General features: G+C 35.9%; 1 protein-coding gene across 2 annotated transcripts in view; it reads left to right on the top strand.

Annotated features, from left to right (window-relative positions):
* Positions 1-7,500, top strand: part of LOC122637782 (neurotrimin-like) — a 68,180-nt gene that overhangs the window by 25,088 nt on the left and 35,592 nt on the right. The gene's annotated exons all lie outside the window — the stretch shown is intronic.

The raw sequence follows: 7,500 nt of genomic DNA, 5'->3' as shown, positions 1-7,500 counted from the left end.
GGTTCTCCCTCGCTCGAAACGCGTTTTCCGTTCGTTCGTTCTTCGTCTATAAATACGTTGTTAGAGAGAGGAAGAAGGAAAGAGAGAGAGAAATCTGCATTACGAATCTTCTCGTTTTTATTTTGTGTTTTTCCTTGTAACTGTACGTAAATAATTTCCTTGTAACTTTACGTAAATAAACTTTACGTAGCTTTAATTTATACTACTCTTTCTCTTTCTCTATTTCTCTCTCTCTCTCTCTCTCTCTCTTTTTCTCACTATAGGCGTTCTTTACTCGTTATTATTTTTACAAAATTTTATTTTTAAATCAAGATACTTTCTAAATGTTTTTAAAATTAAAACCGAATAGAATAATATTATATATATATATATATATATATATATATATATATAAAAATTTAAATTAGTCAAATTTTTGGATCAAAAACTTTTGGAAACTACAGTACTATTAAATTAGCAAAATTTAACCGAGTTAAAATATATTTAATTGAATTCATAATATATCTCGGTTAAATTTTCTAAGTCCAATATTATGTTAATTTATAATTAAAATTATATATTATTATTATTATTATTATTATTATTATTATTATTATTATTATTATTATTATATACATTTATTTTATACATATATATATAAGAACATACAAGTGTAAAAATAATATTTCTTAATATTCAAATATCAGAGTACGTCATGTATCTATGTGTACGAAAGAAATTATAAAGAGATTAGTTAATAGTAAGAACAAGCAGATGTTTTTCTCAAAGAGCAAGCGTGTCACGTTGGCGCCTTACAGTTTTCATTTTCCAACGAGGCGGCGCGAATTAAGGTCATTCGCGACCGACTTTCCGTAAATGTGACCTTCGACAGGACTCTCTGAAAAAAAGAAAGACAAAAAGACAGAGACAGACAGACAGAGACAGAGACAGAGACAGAGACAGAGACAGAGACAGAGACAGAGAGAGAGAGAGACAGAGAGAGAGAGAGAGAGAGAGAGAGAGAGAGAGAGAGAGAGAGAGAGAGAGAGCCAGAGAGTTCAGAGAAAGTGGACGAAGGTCTTATACTCCTTGTCTCGTCTCCTTTTATTTCGAAATCGAACAGATAGACTCGTTGAAGTTGAATTGTCGCGCGTTTATGCCTTCACAATGAATACAAGCAACCGAGAACGAATTATCTCCGTTAAGAGGCTTTTATATCGTTCGATCGCGATCGATAAAGCAACGAGGATCGACGAGCAGACATTTCTAATAGAGAAACACAGTTCGTTTGAACTTTTATCAATCAAGTACACGCCGATAACGTATTACGAATGACTCACAATTTATCTTATTGTTCTTTTCTTTTCTTTTCTTTTCTTTTCTTTTCTTTTCTTCTTCTTTCTTTCTTTCTCCTTCGTTCAAACAGTCTGGTATGATAAAAACCATATAAATACCTATACGTAGGTGAGTATGTATACAAAATGAATACATACATATATACATACATACGTACGTTCTTGAGAAAGTTTCATTCATGATTCGAAACGAATCCCGCGTCTGGCAGTTAATCAGAGTGTCTCTTAACATGTGATTTGACGCACATCACGCTTCGTGCTTGGCACAAATGACGAAGGGTTCTCTCTCTCTTTCTTTCTCTCATCTTCTTAAGAAAGAAACAGAGAGACAGAAACTGTGCGAGAGAGAGAGAGAGAGAGAGAGAGAGAGAGAGAAAGAGAGAGAGAATGGACCAAGTAACACACACAACACTTGGTACTGTGCTCTCATTGCCACTCTCTTACTAATTAAGTATAAATTGCTTCTTGTGCCTTTTCTCGTTTAAAAGACTTACCGCGGTAAGTTGGTGTAAGAGAATCCACAAGGAACTTAAACGTTGACTTTCAAGCAGTCTGCTTGTCTGCTGTTCACTCGGTTACCGCTAATCTAACACTACTATACGTACTTTACTTACTCTTTCTATTAAAACCCTCTTAAATTTCTCTTTCTCTTTTATCGTACGACAGACGGACGGACGGACAGACAGATAGACAGACAGACAGACAGACAGACAGACAGACAGAAAGCTTGCGAACTCACGTTCTTGAATGATCATGCGCGCGTGCATGCACCCGCATGATTCATTATGGATATATGTATATATATATACATATACATATATCGTTAGAATGGATCGAACGATCTCCATCGACGACGATTCACGTGGGTGGTCGAAGGCCAAGTCGACGGAACAGTTTCGCCATCATCGTTTCTTCTTCTTATATTTCTTCTTATTTTTCTTTCTTCTCGTTCTTCTTGTTTTTATTCCTAGACACTTTAATCGAGGGTTAATCAATCCTTCCTTCGTTCCACCTTCTTCCACCTCACCTCGCCACCCATCTCATTCGTTTTTCTTGTTTGCCTGTTCGAACAAAAGAGGTCTCTGATCACGATAGAAGTTTGTTGGGTTGCAAGTAAGCGTTAGCGAGTATTTATCAACGCGTTTAAAATCGATGTATGGTGTGTTAGTAAATAGGTGAAACTATGCGAGCTAAAAAGTGAATCTCTTCGAGATCACTTCTTTATTTTCTTCTTTTTCTTTTTCTTTTTTTTTTCTGTACTATTTGATGGCGATGATGGCTGTCGAGAAGGACAGCAAACGGGGAGACTCGTTTCAGGGATCTTTCATTACGTTGACGCGCGTTGGTAACACTTGCCGAGTGAGATCTTATCTCGAATGAAAGAGGGAGAGAAAGTGAGACAGAGAGAGAGAGAGAGAGAGAGAGAGAGAGAGAGAGAAAAGAGAAAGAGAGAGGGTGGGTTAAAGGGAGAAAAGGAGGTAAAGAATTCCTTTTGCTAAGGAAGGCTGCAAGACTCTTCTCGTATTCATGAACGTTCTTCGTTAACGGTATACGTTCTTTACTCTTGTAAATAATGTAACAGGTAGGTTACTTGGAGTTATCTCGTTTATTAAGCAGAAAAAAACATTTTTTTTCACGTGATATTTGCTATATGTACGTGTGTGTACGCGTAACTACGAGAATCGTAAAATGTGTGTTGAACGTTCGGTTGATCTCTTTCTTTCTTTTTTCTCTTTTCTTTTTTTCTTTTTTTTTTTTTTTTTTCTTCATACCTAAACTCTACCGTAATAGCATCGAGTGAAATTTTTATTATATTGTTCTTCTCTTTCCATTTTTTTTTTTCTTTTTTTTTTTTCTTCGTTATCAACATTACATACTTTTGAAGATAATGCATGAAGACGGGGAGGGTGTCGAGCTCTAAGAGGAATGTACGCAAAGATAAATCCGTAAGAGAGACAGAGACAGAGAGAGAGAGAGAGAGAGAGAGAGAGAGAGAGAGAGAGAGAGAAAAGAAACAAGAAGTCGTTCCCCCTCGACGAGACGGCCGATGTTTTACGGCCGAATGAAAAATGCAGTGTGGTATACCTACCGACGAGTGATGCACAGGTGGAGGAAGGAGAGGAGGACGATAAGGTGGAGAAGAAAAAGGAGGAGGAGGAGGAGGAGGAGGAGGAGGAGGAGGTACAGGGGTTTACAAACACATCTGTACGTGCTTAGGCCGACGCGCGTTTAAGAGATACGAGCTTTCTTAGGTGACTTCTTTTTCGAAGAAGGTAGAAATGTAGAAAAAAAAAATAGGGAAAAAGAAGATGATCATGACGACGACGACGACGACGATGATGACGATGATGATGGAAAAGAGAGAAAGAAAGAGAGAGAGAGAGAGAGAAAGAGAAAGAGAAAGAGAGAATATCAACTCTTTCTTTTGTGTTCTCGTCGCGACACTTGTTTGACTTGATTATCATGGATCGGAGGTAGCTGACGTGTGTCTTGAAGATAACAACTTTCATCCTATATATGCATCGTCTCATCGAGTTACTCTGTCTATCTATCTCTCTCTTTCTCTCTCTCTCTCTCTCTCTCTGTATCTTTCTTTCTCTATCTCTTCGTGTCACGTCTTATGGCGTGAAATTTCATATTTATCATGGTATTAATCGCTTAAACGCGTCTTTGGTATTCCGCGAAAGTTTCTTTAGCTAACTTAGCTTAGAGAGTTTGTGCTCGAAACGAAGTTGTTGTCTTCGTCGTCGTCGTCGTTGTCGTTGTCGTTGTCGTTGTCGTTGTCGTTGTCGTTCCTTTCGCTTTCATGGAATCGCCATAAGGATCTTCGTCGTCCTTCTCCCACATATCTCTGAGCTTCCTTCTCTCTTCTTTTTCTCTCTCCTTCTCTTTTCTTTTTTTCTCTCCTTCTTTCTCTATCACCTTCCAATATTTCGAAGGAAAACGAGAAGAGCTTCGATGATTAATCGCTCCTTTTTTGCCTCGGAGCGAAATCGTGCGAGTTAAGCCGTTATATTTCTTCCTATATACATATTTTACATAGATAGGTGTTTCCTATATGCATAAATATATATATATATATATGTATATATATGTATGTGTATGTATGTATTATATGTAGATCTTATTATATGGATACCTATATATGTACATAGGTTAGTTCGAACATCGGAGTTAGGGACTATGGATCGTTAACGATTATGTCAGAGGATCGAGGAAAAGCGATTAAGATATATCCGTAAAAATGATTTTTTTCTTCTTTTTTAATAATTTAATCTCTAATAATCCGTTCGATCGTGAAACGATTAGAGTTGATTTTTCTTTAAAAACGGATCGCTTACTTTGCTGTTAATTTTGATCCATTTGTTAGATCTCTTTTGTCGAGGCTGTTATATAAGCAAATAAAACGATACTTCGCGTATCAAGCATGTTGTGGAATTTGTGTCGTAGAGATGCGAGCCAATCGGTCACCATTTGTTACAAGTGAAAAAGAGAGAAAGAAAAAGAGAAAGAGAAAGAAAGAAAGAAAGAAAGAAAGAAAGAAAGAAAGAAAGAAAGAGTAGTTCTTGTATCACTTTGCTCGGATGACTCATTGAATAACTTTGATTCTCTTATCTTTTCTTAAATTTAAACATTGCATTTTTGTAATGGAATTTTGCAAAAGATCTGATCGATCCTCTTAATCGTTAAGTCAATCAATTTTCCTTACAAATTGCTGTGTGTGTATATATATATATATATATATATATATATATATATATATATATATGCTTTTTTTCGTTTTTTCTTTTATCATAAAAATATTAATATTAATTTAATATCTCCAATTTTCTTACGAAATATCGATCGTGTTTAAGAATATGATTTTATGGTCCTTTTCTTTTTTTTTTTTGTTTGGAACAAAAAAAATCAAAACGAAAGAGAAAATTGATTTTGAATTTCTTCTACAATGATCATCAAACTGCATTGGGAAATAGATTTGCAATTCATGAAATATTTATAATAGGTGATGTAATTAATTAACGCGAAACGCGAAACTCGCGTGAGTAACACGAATGCGTCAGACTTCGGTTCGGAACGGTTTTTTTTTTTTTTTTAAATGGCGCACCCCTCTCTCTCTCTCTCTCTCTCTGTCTATCTATCTCCGTTTCTGTCTCTCTGTTAAGATTATAAAGAAAAATAAAACTAAAAAAGAAATAAATCTTCTAGTCACGCTAACCTTCGAGAGTTAAACGAGCTTCGAAAGCTTAATTAAGCTTCTTCATAAAACATTTAGGAACCTTGAGAGTAAAAGTCAATGCTATTTTATTTTTCATCTCACGCAGTCACGCCCGCACGCACCAACGCACGCACGTATGTATGTACATGTATGCCGCGAGAAACAACGCGCACGCTTTCGAAGTATTCTTCGGCTGAAAAAGAAAAAGAAAAAGAAAAAAAAAAAAAAAGAAAAGAAAAAGAAATATCTATAATTTTTTTTCTCATACTCGTGAAAGAGAAAGAAAAAGAAAGATAGATAAATAGATAGAGAAAGAGGGAGAGAGAGAGAGAGAGAGAGAGAGAGAGAGAGTTTGTGCATTTATCATTAGAAATTGAGATTTGACGTTTGCCATGCCACATGGATGCTAATATCCAACACGGGAATCCTATTGTCCCTCCAATAAGCCTTTACTTCGAGTCTCCATTGTACTTGGAGGTATTATTTATCACGAGACACAAGCACGCTCGTATAAGAGGAACAAAGTGAGAGAAAGAGAGAGAAAGAGAAAAAGAGAGAGAGAGAGAGAAAGAGAAATAAGAAAAGAGGAGGAGAAATGTATTCAGAGACACAGGAAAGCGTCAAGAGAAGCAATTTCGTTCTCGTAGAAGGAAAGCGTGACCCAACCAAGAACCACGGAACAAGCATAAAACTGCAAGTGTAAATCCCACAGTGGTTGGTACAAGTCCCATTACGAGCGTCCCTGCCGGACCACGAAGGTGCATCTGAATGAATCATGAACGAATAGAATTGAAGTATTAGAATACATAAAAACAGAATATTTTTGTAAAATTCTTCGAGAAAGGTTAGGTATACTAGACAAGAGAAACTTTATATATATATATATATATATGTATGTATGTATATATATATATATACACATCTTAATGTAAATTATTATTCGATGAAACACAACATTATATAGTTGAGTAATAATTTCATGTCAAACTTAATTTATTTCGAGAAATGATTTTTAACGTTGGACGTTGTAATCGTATAATTGAAATAATAGAATCTTTCGAAGGATTGAAAAGTAGAAAAATAGTGGACGACATTATCAAACTTATTTGATAACGTATCGAGGAACTATATTTTTTTTTCTTCTTTTTTCTTTGCGATAACACGTGACAGTTGTTATAATCGAATTTATCGGTGAAACTCGATACCATCAATTTCATCTAATGAGCTTATTATTTATTATTGTACTTTTACTTATTATTATTATTATTATTATTATTCTTTTTTTTTTTGAGTCTTCTTCGAACGACGATGATTTCATCGTTTATAGATCATCTTTGTTTAACTTTATAATTCCAAGTACTCAGCCCTAAGGAGTATGCTTTCGAAGGTCCTTTTTTTTTGAAGAGAAAGAGAGAGAGAGAGAGAGAGAGAGAGAATAAAGTTCTCAGTATTGATGCGTTTGTAAACAGATGAAAGAATGAGAAAGAGAGAGAAAGAGAGAGCTTGGCAACGACGTTATCGTTTCTCTTTCCATTCGTTTCAAGCCAAGTTATTCTTTTCTCTCTATCTTCTCGCAGTAACAGCAGCAATAGCAATAGCAGTAGCAGCAGCAGCAGTAGCAGCAGCAGCAGCAGCAGCAGTAGTCGCAGCAATCGCAGCAGTAATGCTGCATAGCACCGGCAACAAGTAGCACAACAGCCGGTGCATATGTGCAACGAAACGACGCGACGATCCAAAGATTCCATTGGGTTCGTTAAAAAGTCATGGCTCTCCTACGACATTGAAAACTAAACGCTATTGGTAGTCGACACCAGAAAATTACTATGATTATATTGGCAAGCTTCGAGTTCTTGCTTCGCTCGGTTGCTTACTCGAGAAATTGCCATGGCTATCGATAGATCGTCGCTCTCTTCGAACCGACCATTATCGAGCATAGAAATAAGATAG

The sequence above is a fragment of the Vespula pensylvanica genome, chromosome 2 (genome assembly GCF_014466175.1).
Source record: "Vespula pensylvanica isolate Volc-1 chromosome 2, ASM1446617v1, whole genome shotgun sequence".
In the NCBI taxonomy this organism is placed as follows: Eukaryota; Metazoa; Arthropoda; class Insecta; order Hymenoptera; family Vespidae; genus Vespula; species Vespula pensylvanica.
This window is presented reverse-complemented; position numbering and strand designations above follow the sequence as displayed.